General features: G+C 38.1%; 1 protein-coding gene across 3 annotated transcripts in view; it reads left to right on the top strand.

The window, feature by feature from the left end:
* The window catches only part of HPS1 (HPS1 biogenesis of lysosomal organelles complex 3 subunit 1), a 363,492-nt gene that overhangs the window by 164,783 nt on the left and 177,311 nt on the right, over positions 1-21,398 (top strand). For 2 of the 3 annotated variants that reach the window (XM_053692561.1, XM_053692560.1), the window contains exon 3: positions 10,658-10,763. The gene's annotated coding sequence lies outside the window, so the exon portion shown is untranslated. Of the gene's footprint in view, positions 1-5,673; positions 5,791-10,657; positions 10,764-21,398 lie in introns of those variants that run through there. The other variant, XM_053692559.1, reaches the window with a different exon arrangement.

The raw sequence follows: 21,398 nt of genomic DNA, 5'->3' as shown, positions 1-21,398 counted from the left end.
AACGGATCTAGTGGGGGGCAGACTTTCACTCTTCGCCCAGGCGTGGGCAAGAGATGTTCAGGATCCCTGGGCATTGGAAAATATATCCCAGGGATATCTTCTGGACTTCAAAGCTTCTCCGCCAAAAGGGAGATTTCACCTTTCACAATTATCTGCAAACCAGATAAAGAGAGAGGCATTCTTACACTGTGTACGAGACCTCCTAGTTATGGGAGTGATCCATCCAGTTCCAAAAGAGGAACAAGGACAGGGTTTTTACTCAAATCTGTTTGTGGTTCCCAAAAAAGAGGGGACATTCAGACCAATTTTGGATCTAAAGATCTTAAACAAATTCCTCAGAGTTCCATCATTCAAGATGGAAACTATCCGTACCATCCTGCCTATGATCCAGGAGGGTCAATATATGACTACAGTGGATCTAAAGGATGCTTACCTTCACATTCCGATATACAAAGATCATCATCGGTTTCTCAGGTTTGCCTTTCTAGACAGGCATTACCAGTTTGTAGCTCTTCCCTTTGGGTTAGCTACAGCCCCAAGAATTTTTACAAAGGTTCTAGGGTCACTTCTAGCGGTCCTAAGGCCGCGGGGCATAGCAGTAGCACCTTATTTAGACGACATCCTGACACAGGCATCAAATTTAAAAATTTTCTGAGGTCGCATGGGTGGAAAGTGAACGAAGAAAAGAGTTCTCTATCCCCACTCACGAGAGTTTCCTTTCTTTGGACTCTGATAGATTCTGTAGAAATGAAAATTTACCTGACGGAGTCCAGGTTATCAAAGCTTCTAAATTCCTGCCGGGTTCTTCATTCCATTCCGCACCCTTCAGTGGTTCAGTGTATGGAAGTAATCGGCTTAATGGTAGCGGCAATGGACATAGTGCCGTTTGCACGCTTACATTTTAGACCGCTGCAACTATGCATGCTCAGTCACTGGAACGGGGATTACACAGATTTGTCCCCTCAACTGAATCTGGACCAAGAGACCAGGGATTCTCTCCTCTGGTGGCTATCTCGGGTCCATCTGTCCAAAGGTATGACCTTTCGCAGGCCAGATTGGACGATTGTAACAACAGATGCCAGCCTTCTAGGTTGGGGTGCAGTCTGGAACTCCCTGAAGGCTCAGGGATTGTGGACTCAGGAGGAGTCTCTCCTTCCAATAAATATTCTGGAACTAAGAGCGATATTCAATGCTCTTCAGGCTTGGCCTCAGTTAGCAATTCTGAGGTACATCAGATTTCAGTCGGACAACATCACGACTGTGGCTTACATCAACCATCAAGGGGGAACAAGAAGTTCCCAAGCGATGTTAGAAGTCTCAAAGATAATTCGCTCCGCGGAGTTTCACTCCTGCCATCTATCAGCTATCCATATCCCAGGTGTAGAGAACTGGGAGGCGCATTTTCTAAGTCGACAGACTTTTCATCCGGGGGAGTGGGAACTCCATCCGGAGGTGTTTGCACAAGTGATTCATCGCTTGGATCTCATGGCATCTCGACAGAATGCCAAGCTTCCTTGTTACGGATCCAGGTCCAGGGACCCCAGGGCGAAGCTGATAGACGCTCTAGCAGCGCCCTGGTCTTTCAACCTGGCTTATGTGTTTCCACCGTTTCCTCTGCTCCCTCGACTGATTGCCAAAATCAAGCAGGAGAGAGCATCAGTGATTTTTATAGCGCCTGCGTGGCCACGCAGGACCTGGTATGCAGACCTAGTGGACATGTCATCCTTTCCACCATGGACTCTGCCTCTGAGACAGGACCTTCTACTTCAGGGTCCTTTCCTCCATCCAAATCTAATTTCTCTGAGACTGACTGCATGGAGATTGAACGCTTGATTTTATCAAAGCGTGGCTTCATCCGAGTCAGTCATTGATACCTTAATACAGGCACGAAAGCCTGTCACCAGGAAAATTTATCATAAAATATGGCGTAAATATCTTTATTGGTGTGAATCCAAGGGCTACTCATGGAGTAAGGTCAGGATTCCTAGGATATTATCCTTTCTCCAAGAAGTCTTGGAAAAAGGTTTGTCAGCTAGTTCCTTAAAGGGACAGATTTCTGCTCTGTCTATTCTTTTGCACAAGCGTCTGGCAGATGTTCCAGACGTTCAGGCATTTTGTCAGGCTTTAGTCAGAATCAAGCCTGTGTTTAAACCTGTTGCTCCACCATGGAGCTTAAATTTGGTTCTTAAGGTTCTTCAAGGAGTCCCGTTTGAACCTCTTCATTCCATTGATATAAAACTTTTATCTTGGAAAGTCCTTTTTTTTTTTTTTGGTAGCTATTTCCTCGGCTCGTAGAGTCTCCGAGTTATCTGCCTTACAATGTGATTCTCCTTATCTAATTTTTCATTCTGATAAGGTAGTCCTGCATACCAAACCTGGGTTTTTACCTAAGGTGGTATCTAACAAGAATATCAATCAAGAGATTGTTGTTCCATCCTTGTGTCCTAATCCTTCTTTGAAGAAGGAACGCCTATTACACAATTTGGATGTGGTTCGTGCTTTAAAGTTTTACTTACAAGCTACTAAGGATTTTCGACAAACATCTGCTTTGTTTGTTGTTTACTCTGGTCAGAGGAGAGGTCAAAAGGCTTCGGCAACCTCTCTTTCTTTTTGGCTAAGAAGCATAATACGCTTAGCCTATGAGACTGCTGGACAGCAGCCCCCTGAAAGGATTACAGCTCATTCTACTAGAGCTGTGGCTTCCACCTGGGCCTTTAAAAATGAGGCCTCTGTTGAACAGATTTGCAAGGCGGCGACTTGGTCTTCGCTTCATACTTTTTCAAAATTTTACAAATTTGATACTTTTGCTTCTTCAGAGGCTATTTTTGGGAGAAAGGTTTTACAGGCAGTGGTACCTTCCGTTTAAGTTCCTGCCTTGTCCCTCCCTTCATCCGTGTACTTTAGCTTTGGTATTGGTATCCCATAAGTAATGGATGATCCATGGACTGGATACACCTTACTAGAGAAAACACAATTTATGCTTACCTGATAAATTTATTTCTCTAGTGGTGTATCCAGTCCACGGCCCGCCCTGTCATTTTAAGGCAGGTTATTTTAAATTTAAACTACAGTCACCACTGCACCCTATGGTTTCTCCTTTCTCTGCTTGTTTTCGGTCGAATGACTGGATATGGTAGGAAGGGGAGGAGCTATATAACAGCTTTGCTGTGGGTCCTCTTGCAACTTCATGTTGGGAATGAGAATATCCCATAAGTAATGGATGATCCGTGGACTGGATACACCACTAGAGAAATAAATTTATCAGGTAAGCATAAATTGTGTTTTTGTTAATGATGCATGCTTTGAGGGTTCTATAACGTCCCAGCAACTAAAGGCATTCCTTAAAGGGACACTGAACCCAATTTTTTCTCCTATTATCAATTTTTCTTTGTTCTCTTGCTATCTTTATTTGAAAAAGAAGGCATCTAAGCTATTTTTTGGTTCGGACCTGGACAGCACTTGTTTATTGGTCAGTTAAATTAATCCACCAATCAGCAAGAACAACCCAGGTTGTTCACCAAAAATGGGCCGGCATCTAAACTTACATTCTTGCTTTTCAAATAAAGATACCAAGAGAATGAAGACAATTTGATAATAGGAGTAAATTAGAAAGTTCCTTAAAATTGCATGCTCTATCTGAATCACAAAAGAAAAAATTTGGGTTAAGTGTCCCTTTAAAGAAACACTTTTCCGGATTTGGACCACATTGGATCATGGTACTTGGAGTTTTAGTGAGATTGCATTCCATTTGCTGGCATCAGGGAGCCGCTATTACAATCAGGGAGACTCCATGAACTTCAGGGAGAGTTGGGATGTCTGGAAATAATTAGGTTCATCCTTACCTGTATGCCTGTACTTCCTGGGGTTTTGATGTAGACATTTGCCAAAAGTTTTTTATTAATGAATCTTAAAAAACATATATTAATAAAAACTGGGGCAATGAGTTTAGCCAAAAACGTTGAACGTTTTATTGTTAAATTAAGACCACTCGCATAAGGTATAGCAAAGGTTTTTCTATATAAATTAGGGTATTGTGCACTAATAACTGTTTAATCTTGTTTGTTGACTTCAGTTTAAATGGCCTAAGAATAAAAATAAACTTCTGTGATTCATATAGAGCATGCAATTTTAAGAGACATGTCAATTTATTTACTTGTTATTATTATTATAGTTTGGTGAAAGTAGGTAGGTTCAAGTTGAATTATACACCACTGGGACCTAGCTGGAGATTGGTGGCTATGCGTATGTATGCAGATGACTGATGCTGCTGATTGGCTCACTGTCTGTGTCCCTGAGCGGTGCTTTAACTATGTGTTTACCCCTTTTGCTGGGGTTATAAACACATAGACGTGCAGAGTAGCACTAGCTACCAGTACTAAAATTACATACACTTAAAGGGATAGTCAAGTCCAAATTAAACTTTCATGATTCAGATAGGGCATGTCATTTTGAACAACTTTGCTTTGTTTTCTTGTTATTCTTAAAGGGACACTGAACCCAATTTTTTTCTTTTGTGATTCAGATAGGCATGCAATTTTAAGCAACTTTCTAATTTACTCCTATTATCAAATTTTCTTTGTTCTCTTGATATCTTTATTTGAAAAAGAAAGTTTAGAACCTTGGACAGCACTTGTTAATTGGTGGATGAATTTATCCACCAATCAGCAAGAACAACCCAGGTTGTTCACCAAAATGGGCCGGCATCTAAACTTACATTCTTGCTTTTCAAATAAAGATACCAAGTGAATGAAGAACATTTGATAATAGGAGTAAATTAGAAAGTTGCTTACAATTGCATGCTCTATCTGAATCACAAAAGAAAACATTTGGGTTCAGTGTCCCTTTAATTGAAAGCTAAACCTAGGTAGGCTCATATGCTGATTTCTAAGCCCTTGAAAGCAGCCTCTTATCTGAATGCATTTGAAATTTTTTTCACATCTAGAGGGTGTTAGTTCATGTGTTTCATATAGATAACATTGTGCTCACGCATGTGAAGTTATTTTAGAGTCAGCACGGATTGCTGGAAATGCGTCTGTCAAAAGATCTGAGATAAGGAGGCAGTCAGCAGAAGCTTAGATACAAGGTGATTATAGAGGTAAAAAGTATATTTCTATAATAGTGTTGGTTATGCAAAACTGGGTAATGGTATATAAAGGGATTATCTATCTTTTAAATCAATAACATTTTTGGTGTTTACTATCCCTTTAACAAATTACAATGTGTCATTTTTCACTATAATGGTCCATTAATCAAGTACAATACATTGAAATAACTAATGAGATCTCAAGTACAAATACTTCACTTTTCAAAATAAAATGTTTGATAGATATTAAAAACCCAAATAAATGTGCAAACCAATGCACCCTAAATAATTTACAAAGCTGTCAGATCTAAGCACATTATTGTATATATATTACACACCATATGTTCCTATTCCATTTAACCATTTTAAGATTACTTACATCATACTTAGACTAGTACAGTATATACACATGGGATCAGCAATTAAAACCTCATTCAACAAAACCTGAACAGCTTGTTATTTTTGCATTATTATTTTTTTTTAAATCCCGTCTTAAAAAATCCCGCCATTTAATAATCTCGGCAGTTTCAGACACTGATATATTATTTTATGATTTCTATCTGGTACTACAGTTTAATTCCCTGCGGTTTCCTCCTCCTATTGAGAGCAATGCTGAGTGCGGGTCACGTGGCCTTGACATCACATGTCTCAGATCAGGAAATGTAACTAAGTGCAGCTGATGCTAGTTGAAACTAATGATTTCTTGGGTAAGTTTTAATGCGAATTTCCTTTAATGCGCTACACATAACAATGTGCCGTTTCCTGGGTGAATTTATAATGATATTTATTTGCTCTCTCGGTGATCTGGAAACTTTAGCAAGATTTAAAAAAAAAAAAAAAAAAAGTATATCAGGGCTTTAGATGCGTTGCAAGGATGTCACCAGCTCAGGTTTAGGAAAGTAAATGAGTACAACATTATTCAGTTTACTTTGGGGAAAAGAAAGTGTAATGTGTGACTGTTATATTGTGCATCGTATGCGTTTTATGAACTAATTTAAAGGAACATAAAAGTGAATATAATTTGCAGGAGCTGTATAGTACCAGCAAAGTATGTTCTTTTTTTGTCCTATAATGGTAATAAAGAACTGTACATTAGATTACATACAAATGTTTTTCTTTGATGATTCAGATAGACCATACAATAGTAATTAACTTTCCAACGTATTTCTATTATCTAATTTCTATTATCTAATTTGTTTTCTATCTTTTTGTATCCTTGGTTGAAAAGTATACCTAGCTAGGCTCAGAAGCTACCGATTGGTGGCTGCACATATATGATTCTTGCAATTAGCTTTCAGCTAACCCCCAATAATGCATTGCGGCTCCTTCAACAAAGAATACCAAGAGAATGAAGCAAATTAGATAATAGACGTAAATTGGAAAGTTGTTTAAAATAGTATGATCTATCTGAAGCATGAAAGAAAACATTTGTGTTTCGTATCCCTTTAATGTTGGTCTTATAAAAATTTTGGGTTTTAATTAAAATTAATAAGCATGAATTTTGATCAAAATGCCCCCTATGACCACTGTATAGCCTTTTGTCCTCACCTTAGGGGACATGAAATCCAAGCTGTTTTTGGTATCCTTTGTTGAAAACCAGGTATATAGGCTCAGGAGTGTGCTCTTGAGCAGTATATGGCAGCAGTTTTGCTAGAATACATTTAATAATGTTATACATTTGCAAGAGCACTAGATGGCAGTAGTATTTGCTGCCATGTAGCGCCCCAAACACGTGCAAGCTACCTACGCAACTTTTCTCTAACAAAGAATGCAATGAGAACAAAACAAATTTGATCATAGAAGTTGTAAACTTTTTTTTTTTTACTTTTTACTTTTTACTTTTTTTTAAAATTCTATCTGAATCATGAAAGAAAAATTACTGATGTAATGTCTAAAATGTGGTTCTGTTGAAACATGTATTGAGAACCAGTATTAGTGTAAATGTGTATTATAAAGGAGAGTATTTTGCAGGACTTTAGGAAGAACTTTGTCACCCAAACCATTTATTTGACATAATAGTGACATTTTCTCACACTGCTTTTCTACCTCTTCCAATTCCAAACACACAGAGTATTTGTGCACCAAATTCATCTGTGCAGTATATTGTAGCCTGCAGATATCACATGCCCTTTTTTCGTGAGAAGACACAGTGTACAGTATACTTGTATCATTTATACATTTAAAAAAAAAAAGTTACCTTCTAAACAATGTTCAGACGCCTTCTCAATTAAAGTTACAGTAAATACTAGTGTTTAAAAAAACACTAGGATTTTAGTGCTATAAATAAAAGCGACCTTTAGTCATGAAGTTTAAATAAATGTATGAAACAAGTACCTTTATTTTGTTGCAACGTTACTTCTAAACTAAGCGCCCACAGCGAAACTTATTTTTTTCAATGAGTTGACTTTTGCACCTCTCGGCCAATAGCCGTGCCTCAGTGCTGTATGGCACAGTTGAAACGCTAGGATTTACCAAACATTAAATAAAAACATCACTGGAGTCTACATTACTAAAATCATGTCAAAATAAGATGAAAATACCTTTATATAAGTGAAATGAAATCAATTAATTGCAGAGTTTAATATCACACCTAAATACAAAAAAGCAGGGGGCTTCCTGGCTTTAAAGGGACAGTGTACACCAATTTTCATATAACTGAATGTAATAGACATCACACTACTATAAATAATTATGCACAGATACTGATCTAAAAATCCAGTATAAAACCTTTTAAAAAAAACTTACTTAGAAGCTCCCAGTTTAACACTGTTGATGAGGTTAGATGGAACACCCAGTGAAAGGGGCTGAGTAAACAAAAAGAACAGACACTCCCCACCTCCCCTGCATATGAAAAGACAAATAACCTAAACAGGAGCCAGCAGGAGTCTGTAAACACAAGTATACATCTGACATTGTGGGGCTTGGTTAGGAGTCTGAAAATCAGCACAATGTTCTTAAATAAAAATAAGCAAAACTCTACATTTTTATAAAAACACTACCAGATGGGCTATATAAATAGATCATCTACAAATAATTTATGCAAAGAAAAATCTAGTGTATAATGACCCTTTAAGTTCTTTCACAAACAGCTATGTGACATCCATTTATATATGCTAATTCTCAATATTTAATTTAACTTCCATCATTTTAAATTACATTTTCATTGTCCAGATAGAACATGTCATTTTAAATGATTTTTATATTTATTTCTATAATCCCATTCACTTCTCTTTCTATTGTTGAAAAGCATACCTAGGTAGGCTCAGGAGTCGCAAGGCACTGCTGGAGACTAGCTGGTTATTGGTGGCTACACACATATGCCTCTTTATCATTGCCTCACCAGATGTTTTCAGCTAGGTCCCAGTTGTGCATTGTTGATTTAAAGCTGACATTAAAGGGACAGGAAACCCCAAATTTTTCTTTCATGTTTTGGACAGAACATACAATTTTAAACAACTTTCCAATTTCCTTCCATTATCAAATTTGCTTCATTCTCTTGTTACCCCTTTGATGATAATCATCATTTCACTACTGACTGCTAACGGAACACATCTAGTTAGCCAATCACAAGAGACAAATGTGTGCAGGCACCAATCAGCAGCTAGCTCCCACTAATGTAGGATACGTGCGTATTCTTTTTCAACAAGGGATACCAAGAGAACAAAGCACATACATTTGCAAAAAGAACTGCATTTAAACGTGTCTTCAAATTACATGGTCTATCTGAATCATGCAAGTTTAATTTTGACTTTTCTATCCCTTTAACTATGTGTTTAATCCTTTGGCAGAGGTTAAACAAATAGTTTTATAAATTAATTTTCAGGAGTCATGCGTGCAAAATTGCCCTTTCATTTTGTGAACTCAGTTTTGGCGATAACAAATGTATCCGTTTTCTTAAAGGGGACATTTTTTCATGATTCAGATAGAGCATGACATTTTAAACGACTTTCCAGTTAACTCCTGTTATGAAATGTGCTTCATTATTTTGGTATTCTTTGTTGAAGGAGCAGCAATGCACTAATGGGAGCTTGCTGATGACATCAGGTGAGCCAGTGACAAGAAACCTATATGTGCGGCCACCGATAACCAGCTAGGTCCCAGTAGTGCATTGTTGCTCGAGTCTACCTAAGTATACTTTTAAACTAGGAATACCAAGGAAACAGAATTAAATTGGTAAGGTTGTTTACAATTCCATACACCTGAAGCCGACGTATCCAGTTATCGGCCAGGAAACGGGGGGGGGTGTTTTAAATGTGTGAATTTATTAAAGGTTACGTTTTAGCCTACTATACTATTACGTTTGAGGGTGAGTGCTATAAGCCCCTATCTTTTGTTCTCTCTTGTCTGTGAGAGGTTGTGGTGTCTATTACAGTGGGGTAGCACTGGACTCTATAGGTCCATTTCCTCAGTAATATACTTGTCATAGTGCCAGTTATCATTTCTTGTATTAATATGAATTATTACATTTTACGTGGTGCATTCATGTATTTTCAGTTTTTGTGGGTGTATATAAAAAAGGTAGTTGTGTCATTTTTTTCTTTGTCTTCGCTTATTTAAAGGGATACTAACCCCTCATTTTTTCTTTTATGATTCAGATAGAGCATGCAATTTTAAGCAACTTTCTAATTTACTTCTATTATCAATTTTTCTTTGTTCTCATGTTATCTTGATTTGAAAAAGCAGTAATAAAAGGTTAGGAGCCGGCCCATTTTTAGTTCAGCACCTTGGTAGGGCTGCTGATCGGTTTGCTACATTTAGCCACAAATCAGCAAGGGCTACCCATGTGCTGAACAAAAAATGGTCCTGTTCTAAAGCTTACAGTACTGCTTTTTCAAATCAAGATAGCACGAGAACAAAGAAAAATTGATAATAGGAGTAAATTAGAAAGGTGCTTAAAATCTCATGCTCTATCTGAATCATGAAATAAAAAAATTGGGTTTAGTATCCCTTTAAAGTGAATGTCAACTTTCGCGAATGAAAGCCCTGTTTTTAAAAATACTATTAAAAATAAGGGCACTTTCATTCATGAAAGTTTACATTGAAGCCGTTCTTTTAAAATACTTACCTTTTATTCCTAGCAAGCGTGGAACACCGGAGCAGCGATTCCTCCGCCCCCAGGACGTCTCTTCTTACTTCAGAAATAACGAATCCGGCTTCCTCTAATCACGGCGTGGCCTCAGGCAATGTTTGCTCTGGGTGGGAAGCCGTTATTGGAGGAAGCCGGATTCGTCATTTCGGACAAAAGAAGAGACGACCTGGAGGCGGGGGAATAGCAAGAAAATATAAGTATTAAAAGAAAAACGGCTTCCATGTAAAAAATAAAAGTGCCCCTGCTTTAATAGTATATTTAAAAACAGGGCTTTCATTCGTGAACGTTGACATTCACTTTAAAGGGATTCAAAAGTGAAAAAAAATCCCCAGGGCTGCTTATCCCCATCATTATGGTAGAAGTAATGTTGCTGCTTATGATTATTAAAGGTTTTATCTTTTAACCCATTTCATGTCTAAAAGTTCTGTGGAAAACGCTGGCCTGCAGTGAGTTACAGATCATTTTTTTTTCTTTCTGAATAATAGGTGAAAAACATTTTGTTAATTAACAAAATAAAACATTCTTGAGGAGATTCTGAAAGGGATATCCCAAAAAGTGAAACTGGGTCTGGGTACAGCTGGATCATTAAAGGTAAATAAGATATAATGATAACAATCGTTATTATTGTTTGGAAATAGCTTAGTCTCATCATGTTGATATGACATCACATCCTGTGCTTAAGAAATTAGTGTTTATGTAACATCGAAGTATAAATGAATGTATTGGGAGTGTCCTGGCTCAGTGTGTGCATAAGATTACATAGCCGTGTTTCTGTATTTTGAGATAATTATACCTCATCTTTTTTCAGCAGTGAAAACCTTTTTAGAAAATAACTTTAGTTTATAAGAATGAGAAAATGCCACTTTATGAAATGCAAAACCAAAAAAACAACCTCCCCCAAAAAATTTATTTGTATTGGCAAAAATGCTTCTTGTAAAAGTTAGTGTTTTAATGTTATCATTTCTCTCTGCACGTGCATGTGAAGTATAGCTAGATATTCTCAGTCCACCAGCATTTTAAATACTGCAGCTGCTCAGAGCGCCGGCGGGGCTTGTTTCATGTCAGCAATTAACAAATTGAGTCATTACCAGCTGGTACAAGCACCTTAGGCTTTCCGAGCAAGTGCTTTGTTTAAAATGCTGGTGCACAGTGCATACTTAAATACACTCTTGAAACAGCTATAGCTTTTATTAGAAGCATTTTTGCTAATTCATGAATATTACAAAAATGCTTCTATTCAAAACTGAAATGCATCCATGTGGATTCTAATTTTGGCTGTAATGTCCCTTTTAATCCCTCCAACTTTACCTGAATCATCAGATATACATATAGCCAAGAAGACAGAAAAAGCATACAGTTTTGTTTTCTTTCATCAGATAGTGAGAGTCCACAAGACATCATGTGTGGGAATCTATACCCAAGCAGCGAGATCCATGAAGAAAGGGGGGAAACAGGCAGGTACTTTACTGATCAGACACTATGGACCACAGACATTTCCTGCTAAAAGCAGCCTCATCAAAGTGATAAAACTTTGAAAAAGTGTGCAAAGAAGACCAAATTGCCGCCTTGCAAATCTGATCAGTATAAGCCTCATTACAAAAGGCCAAAGAAGTGGCAACTGCTGTAGTAAAATGAGCAGTAATACGCTCAAGCGGAGTCTCCACCGCAGTTAAGTATACCCTACTAATTCAATTTAGTTCACTGTCCCAAAACAACAAAAATTATGATTTTATACTTATATGGTTCAATGAAAAGTAACAATTATTATAGCCTATGGTGACTAAATAATCTTGATTTTATTAAAGACCGGAGGCGAATATTTTTTAACAGCAGCAAAGAAAACATACAGAGGAACAATAAATAACATAGTAACAAGACTGCACCAACCAGCACACAGCAGCCTAATAAACTGTAATGAACAAGTCCAGCACTTCCTCTTTTCTTTGACCATAGACCAAAATGGAACGACGACTCCCAGTAACGGAAAAACAACAGATGATATGGTCCGTAGATAAGTGAGGAAATAAAATCCACAGGGTCACTGAAAGAGAAAAAACTAAAAGTAACAACTAATCCCAGAAAAAGAAGATCAACAGCAATAACATCATTTAGATGAAACCCCAGAAAACAAAATATTTATTAACACATCATGGGAGGGGACAGAAGGGGGGGGGAAATTTGCCTCCTGTCTTTAATAAAATCAAGATTATTTAATCACCATAGGCTATAATAATCTGTATTTTATGGCAAGACAGGAGGCTTCATAGTTTTCATTTTTAAAGCACCTACAGAAGAACTTAGCAACAAAATAATAAACCCTGGGGGAGGAGGGTTCTTTTAACACAATTTTACCTCTGGGGAGAAGGTTCTATCACCCCTATGTGAAAATCCCGGGAGAGGGACTATCGGCCATTGGGCTAAAGTTATGCCTCTGTGGGACTGGGAGAGAGAGGGCCTTCCCAAGCCAAATACAAGGATAAAAGAGACTCTAAAATTGAGCTAGAGAGTTAGAAGTCAGGGTGGCAGGGTTAGAGCGAGTCTCATTGATATTAATGGATACCTCCTGAAGAGGGCTTAAGGTTGATTTAATACGTCAGCAATGGCTGATTTAAAGAAGGCAAAAAATGTACTTAGAAGAAGGAAGAGGATATAAAAGTGAGAGACACAAGGAAGGAATGGAATCATCCTCAGATGCCATGTCAAAGGGACAACTAGTCAAAACTAAACCCTCAAGATTCAGACAGGAATGCAATTTTAACAACTTCCTAATTTACAAGAAGCAATGCATTTACTTACTCTCTAGGAAAACTAAGAGGAAGGCTAAACTAGGAAGGCTTACAAGCTAATATCTAAGACACAGAACCGTCTCTTATCTCTGTGCATTCTGAAAGATTGAATCCTGGAACAAACTCAGGACCTAGGGTAAAGGAGCCCTACTTAAAGGAATAGGAAAGTCAAAATTAAACTTGCATGATTTAGTTATAGAGCATGTCATTTTAAATTTGCTTCTATTTTCAAATGTGCTTTGTTCTCTTAGTATCCCTTGTTGAAAAAGAATATGCACATATCCTACACTAGTGGGAGCTGCTGCTAATTGGTGCCTGCACACATTTTGTCTCTTGTGATTGGCTAACTAGATCTGTTCAGGTAACTGCCAGTAGTGCAATGCTGTTCCTTCAGCAAAGGATAACAAGAGAATTAAGCAAATTAGATAATAGAAGTAAATTGGAAAGTTGTTTAAAATTGTATGCTCAGTCCAAATCATGAAAGATGTTGGGGTTTTCTGTCCCTTTAAATCCACATGCTACAATTTCATCCTTCTGTCAAAAGCACTGAGACAAGGGAGAAACCTGCAGAGATTGAGATAAAGACAAATCCCAGATAAAATATAATAGAGATGGATATGCAAAACTGGAGGAGTACTAAGAAAGAAGCTGGTTATTACAAAACAGATTAGACAGTACCCCTAAGTGAGACTTCCGGGGGAGGGGCGCAAGGTCTTCCAAAGACGCTTGAGGGCGAAAGCGATACAGATTCTAGGTTGAAAGATTGGGAAACAGCTCTGGAGTGTGTCAGAGTGGGTTTATGATCTGCATCAGAAGAGGGGGGGGGGAATAGAATTCCTTTAGTGCGACAGCAAAGGCCAAATTAATATGAGCACAAAATGATTTTTAGAAGAAGGACGGGGAATTGTAACTGAGAGATCTAGGAATAGAGAGGGATTCCTCTACAGATGTCAATAAAAAAATCTGTAAAAGGGACATTATACACTAGATTTTTCTTTGCATAAATGTTTTGTAGATGATCCATAAATATAACCCATCTGGAAGAATTTTAAAGAAAATGTATAATTTATATTTAAATAACATTGTGCCAACTTTCAGATTCCTAACCAAGCTCCACAGTGTCAATAAAAACTCATGCATACACACATATACACATACATAAGGATACATAACATGAATAAACCTAAACATGTTTATATATATACACACACACAGCACATGCATATATGCACCTACATATGTAAACCTAAAAATAAGAATAGGAACACATATACACATATTTATGACTATATACATACGCTGGTTCTAAGGGATCTCCAAAGGATTTTTCTCTGTTTCACAATTTTCCCAGAAGAATTCTGTCTGTATAGAATGATATCAGGAAAACAGCTCAACAGGTGATATCACAAAAAACAGCAGGTGATTTCAGAAAAAAACAACGATCAGGAAAGGAAAAAAGCTGTTTTTTTTTGTTTTTTTTTAAATAAAATGTTTATTTTGCTCAACGCAAAAGCGTTTCAACGACTATACCATCTTTCTCAAGAGCTATTTGTAAACTTTGTATAGCTTACAGAAAATCATATATGCTTATCCTTATATGATTTTCTGTAAGCTATACTTTGGGGCCTATTTATCATATGTCTGTCGGACCTGATCCGACAGTGCGGATCAGGTCCGACAGACATCGCTGAATGCTGAGAGCTGCTGGTGCAATGATCGTACTAGAACGGGTTGATTTCCGGCGATTCCTGTCCGCCTCATCAGAGCAGGCAGACAGGGTTATGGAGCAGCAGTCTTTAGACGGCTGCTCCATAACTTGTGTTTCTGGCGAGTCTGAAGACTCGCCAGAAACACGGGCCCACAAGCTTCTTACGGAGCTTGATAAATGGGCCCCAAAGTTTTTAAATAGCTCTTGAAAAAGATGGTATAGCCGTTGAAGCGCTTTTGCGTTGAGCAAAATAAACATTTTATTTAAAAAAAAAAACCCAGCTTTTTTCCTTTCCTGATCGTTCTTTTTTTGTGAAATCACCTGCTGTTTTTTGTGATATAACCTGTGGAGCTGTTTGCCTGATATCATTCTATACAGACAGAATTTCTTCTGGGAAAATTGTGAAACATAGAGAAAAATCCTTTGGAGATCCCTTAGAACCAGCACCTCTATCTGCCAATATACATTGTTTGTACAGCTTTGAGAGAGACTGTTTGGAAGGCAGCGGTTCTAACTAAAGGGAAGGTACTATCCTATTATATACTCCTTTTTTTGTTCTGAATATATACATACACCCACATATACTCACTTTCATATGCATGCATAAAAACGAGCAAAGATATATATATATATATATATATATATATATATCTCTATCCAATGGAACATGAAAATATCCAGCCGTGAGTGCAGTTAAAATTTCATACTTTATTTGTTCTTTTAAAAGCAATAACACTCTACAGATTATCAAAATAGGCGAAAGATCAGGTCTTACGCGTTTCAGCCCGCAAGAGCCGTACTGATCTGTCGCTGTAACAGCTCAAATTTATACTTTATTAATAAGGTCAATTAAAATCACCAGAATGTGTTGCACCGTACTCTTGACCGGTGCTGGTGAGCGGGCTAGCACTTAACAGTGGCTAGTGCACTGATCGGACCCGTTGGTCGGCTGTGTCTCCAAACTCCTTGGCTTGGTCCCAGTTGCAATTCCTCTGGCTCTTAGCTGTGTTCCAGGGATAGTCGCGCTTGTGGCTGTGGGCTTGGTGTAATGGTGTTCCTTAATGAACAGATACAACAAACTTCCGAAAAGTTCCAAATAAAAATAAACTTTATTTCTAGTATCACTGCAACGCGTTTCTTGACCAAATAGACTTTTCAGAAGTTTATTGTATCTGTTCATTAAGGAACACCATTACACCAAGCCCACAGCCACAAGAGTGGCGATCCCTGGAACACAGCTGAGACTGAGCCAGAGGAATTGCAACTGGGACCAAGCCAAGGAGTTTGGAGACACAGCCGACCAATGGGTCCGATCAGTGCACTAGCCACTATTAAGTGCTAGCCGCTCACAAGCACCGCTCAAGAGTATGGTGCAACACATTCTCGTAAGCCTTTCATCCTTCCTTTTTCAAGCGGTCATATCCAGACTTACACTATGAGGCGCCCTCTTTTTTTTTTTTCTCTCTTTTTTGATTACCTAGATTGTCCCACACACCGGGAAATAGAGGAGCGGCCCCCCTCCCTCTCTTTTTTTTAATAAGAAATCTACGAGACTTGTACGTTTTCATTCATTTTGTCCTACACTCTCTTGGGTGAAATTTCAAGTATTTCATATTTTGATTACACCCAGGTATTTCTGCCAATTGGACTAATACACAGCAAACACGCACCTATTACGATCTTTGACTTTCAAGAGCGCGTCCCTTCAGTTCCTTCCTTGGGAATTGTTCAATTAAAATCACATTTGCCTAATTGAAATACTGTTTTAACCCTTTGTTATCTACTGCTGTACTCTATGTACTATTTACTGTGAAAACGGGTTAAAGAGTGTATGTGCCATTTCTCTGGCTAATTGGAGTCTGTACTAAATGTGCTACCTTATTTCCTAGGGCTATTCATGTGTATATATATCTGATTTTCCAAATAGCCTGGAAATTGGGGAATTTTATTCTCTGTACCCCTGTAGGTTATGCACATTATTAGACCATATCATTAATCAACTATCAGTAAATTAAATTTGTGAGACTTTTCTGAATTGATGACAAATTAGTAGTCACAAGGTATATTGTCTTAATAATGTTAAAATTTAAAACTTATCATTTTAGCTTACAAGAAAACTATTAGAATAGTGAAAAGGTATTAAATTTGCTTTCACAAATATAAAAATATATATAGAATGAGGGAGATAAACAGGTTCATTCCCAGCAATTGATAAGGTCAAACCTGGAGTTGAACCCCTTAAGGTGTGTATACATACACACAAAGACATGTGTATACACACACACACACACTGCACAAATATTCAACAGATATACTATTAATGAGACCTAGGCATAAGTGATGCAAATGATATTTGCATACAATAAAGCCTTAATGAAGGTTAATAAACCCAAAAATAGTATAGCCTTCCTACAGGTTTATAAAATAAAAAAGTTTCATGTAGACAAAAACATACTTGTATTAAAAAATAGCCTTAAAAAGGCTTATATACGATGAAGCCTAATATATGCTAATATCATTTTTTAATATCACCTTAAAACAGGTTTATTATATAAACTAGCCTAATATAGACTAATATATCCTAAAAAGATATGTACAGCATTGAACTTTAATTATATTACAGGTAGCCCTCAGTTTACGCCGGGGTTAGGTTCCAGAAGGAATGGTTGTAAATCAAAACCGTTGTAAATTGAAACCCAGTTTATAATATAAGTCAATGGGAAGTGAGGGAGTTGGGTTCCAGGCCCCTCTCAAAATTGTCATAAGTAACACCTAATACATTATTTTTAAAGCTTTGAAATGAAGACTTTAAATGCTAAACAGCATTATAAACCTAATAAAATAATCACACAACACAGAACATATAATTAAAGTAAGTTAAATGAACAAAAACATTTGCTAAACAGCATTATAAAACTAATGAAATAATCACACAACACAGACTTCACTTGCATTTTTCTGCAAACAGTTCTTTCTATGCATTCCAATCTGGACTGATTTATATACAGGAAGATCTTGTTTCTTTGAAATCTGCTCGATAGCTCAGGTCTGGTTAAACTGATTAATTTCTGCTTGCTTGGCTTTGCTGCAACACAAGCGGACAGCTCCACCTATTGGCTATTTTAATCAATGCATTGCTTCTCAATGCTTTTCAATAGCAGTCACATGACTGGAAAAAAGGTTGTTATTCTGAAACGGTGTAAATTGAACCGTTGTAAACTGAGGGCCACCTGTATTAAGATGATGTGAGTAACAGGGTAATTACCAGATTTTTCAGAATGTGAAAAAACTCATTATTTCCTAAAAATTACCCATACATTAGAATCCAACCACTGGCAGCTTGCGCACCCCGCTGTCAAAAAACTACAGCCTGATGTGCATCTGCCGGAGCAGAGAGGCCTGTAACAGCCGTGCACACGCACAACCTAGTGCACATCCACGTGGAAGTGATCGGGCCGAGATCATTAGGAGGAGGCCAGAAAGGGATGAGACGCCGGAGAGAGAGAGTGCATCTGATAGCTGGCTAAGACACCTCCTAACAATACTGGAAGCGGTGGGAGGAGAAGGATCCGGTGCGGCCTGGAGTAAAAAAAAAATATGCGTCTGATAACAAGCTAAAGATCTCCTCCTAACGATTCCGGAAACAGGATGTAAGAGAGCCGGAGCGGCCCGTATAGTATAATGGGTTGCACCGGTAAGATAGCAAAACTCGTGCAGCGGTATAAAACATACAGCCGCTGCACGCACAATATAAAAAAAATAAAAAATAAATAGAAAAATAAAATAGTAAAATGTTAATTACTTCAAAAGATGAAATCACAGATTACCATATAAGAATTAATAATGATAAAAGTTTTTTTTTACATCAAAATACTTCAGAACCTAGGAAAAAACCTATATAAGTGATTTACAGCATTCTTAAACCAAGATAAACACATTAGAGACTGAGAATCAAAATACATTAAAATTTGAGGAAAAAATAATACATGACCTGCTGTCTGGAAGCAGCAAAGAAAAGAGGAAGTGCTGGACTTATTCATTACAGTTTATTAGGCTGCTGTGTGCTGATTGGTGCAGTCTTGTTACTTGTTATTTATTCTCTATATGTTTTCTTTGCTGCTGTTGGGATTCAGTAAAGATTTGAGAAAAGTATGAAGCCTCCTGTCTTGCCATAAAATTAACAATTAAAAACAAGAAAACAATTATTATTTTTGTCACTATGCATCATCTTGCAATTTATGCAGAAAATGAATAGGTACAAAATATCTAACCATACAAATATGACATACATTTCAAATGACACACTATTCTCCCAGAGGGTTCACCCATTTTGACAATGTAAGCATGTTTCAATCCTTGTCCGAAATGACTCCACATAGCAAACAATATTAAAAACCTAACAAAACATAAATTAGTTATACCAAAAGTCACCCTCTATAGTATTTCACATATCACCCATGTTTATGTTCTTCCAGTTTTTTGTTTTTTTTAGTATTATAGACCAACATCTATAAGCCCTAACATTAACAATACAAAATAACATTAGGGCTGTTGGTGGTCACCTGAAAATCAAAGGGGGGGGGGTGACCCCCTCATTTGAAAGATGGTAATTCCCTCATGAGGGGTCTCATACTCTTAATTAAATCAGATGGGAGATAGGGACTCTATAGTGTCAGGTTTTTTCCCCCTGTTTTGCTTGCCATGTGCTGCTGGCAGCCATTTTACTCACCTCTCTTGCTGACTCTGGTGCATACTGTGTGATGCTGCTCATTTCCTGCACTTCCTTTTATGGCCAGACTGGTGTACATCATCCGTGTGAGACAGGATGCAGTCTCAGAATTGTGATGTCATCAGTTATTATTTAAAGGGCCTCTGTTCAGTATGCTTTGCCCTTGCGTTGTCTCAGACCTGTTTGTGAGAGCTCCTGTGTATAACCTGGCTGTCTGACATCCCTCCTGGTTCCTGATCCCTGGCTTGTTCCTGACTCTGCTGTTCTCCTTGTTCCTGATTCCAGCTCGTCTGACTACTCGCTTTGGTTCCTGACTCGGCTTGTCTGAATACCAGCTCTGGTTTTGATTCCTGGCTTATTTGACTTGTGGACATTTTATTATTTTTTGCTATTAATAAAGGTGTGATTATTTTTGCACTTCTCGTCTCAGTCTGATTCCTGGCACCCTGACATATAGTAGCCCCACTCCTCCACCACTAGAAATGACTTTGTTTCTAGAGGGGCAGATGATCACCTATTTTAATGATGATTAGCTGCATGCTAAGAGGGCAAGTAACCTCTCATATAAAGAGGGGAGTATGCACTTTTAAATGAGACCACTTGTCCCTCTAGCCCAAACAAGGGGAAGATATACGCTCCATTAGAGCCCCTGTCCCTGTTGCTGATAATTGCCAGTTTTACAGTGATCATCTGCAACTTTCTCATTTAAAAGGCAGACTCCCCTCTTTCAAATGAGGGTTTACTTGCCCCCTCTAGCCCAAGCAGGAGGGGAGATAGGGGCTCTGGTAGCGCCCCCCCCCCCCATTTAAACAGTATTTTAAATGCTGCTGCAGATAATCACAATTTTATCACCTACAACTTACAGGGGCATACAAACCCTCATTTGAAAGGGCATACTCTCTTCTTTCACATGAGGTCACATTTCCTTGTAAGTGGCTTCTAACCCCCTCTCCCTCAGCCCCCTGGCTTCATGTCTAACACTACCAGTTTTAGAAGGTATTTCCACCCCTTCTGATGTCACCACAGGCTGTCAGGAAGGACCCAGTGATGGGGAAAGAGACGGCAGCCTTCTTTCTCCATCTACAGTGCGGGGGCCCCAAGAAACTGGATCAGAAGAGGGACTCCCCAGGATGCCGAACATATGTTCTTCATCTGCACTGCAGTAGTAGTAAATGTGAATGACAAGAAGCGATAGTTATGCGCATCTAAGAGATTAAACATTTAGTTCATCTCCCCTGCTGAAAAATATGGATTCCCTTTTAAATGGCAAGTATTTCAATATTTTCTGAATTTATACTATACAACCAAAGAAGCGGACCGCTGTTGCTGATAAAGAATGCTTGTTGCAAGTTAATTATTCAGTACTACCATCATTGCGTACTACAGGGAGTGCAGAATTATTAGGCAAATGAGTATTTTGACCACATCATCCTCTTTATGCATGTTGTCTTACTCCAAGCTGTATAGGCTCGAAAACCTACTACCAATTAAGCATATTAGGTGATGTGCATCTCTGTAATGAGAAGGGGTGTGGTCTAATGACATCAACACCCTATATCAGGTGTGCATAATTATTAGGCAACTTCCTTTCCTTTGGCAAAATGGGTCAAAAGAAGGACTTGACAGGCTCAGAAAAGTAAAAAATTGTGAGATATCTTGCAGAGGGATGCAGCACTCTTTAAATTGCAAAGCTTCTGAAGCGTGATCATCGAACAATCAAGCGTTTCATTCAAAATAGTCAACAGGGTCGCAAGAAGCGTGTGGAAAAACCAAGGCGCAAAATAACTGCCCATGAACTGAGAAAAGTCAAGCGTGCAGCTGCCAAGATGCCACTTGCCACCAGTTTGACCATATTTCAGAGCTGCAACATCACTGGAGTGCCCAAAAGCACAAGGGGTGCAATACTCAGAGACATGGCCAAGGTAAGAAAGGCTGAAAGACGACCACCACTGAACAAGACACACAAGCTGAAACGTCAAGACTGGGCCAAGAAATATCTCAAG

The sequence above is a fragment of the Bombina bombina genome, chromosome 9, assembly GCF_027579735.1.
Source record: "Bombina bombina isolate aBomBom1 chromosome 9, aBomBom1.pri, whole genome shotgun sequence".
Lineage (NCBI taxonomy): Eukaryota > Metazoa > Chordata > Amphibia > Anura > Bombinatoridae > Bombina > Bombina bombina.
This window is presented reverse-complemented; position numbering and strand designations above follow the sequence as displayed.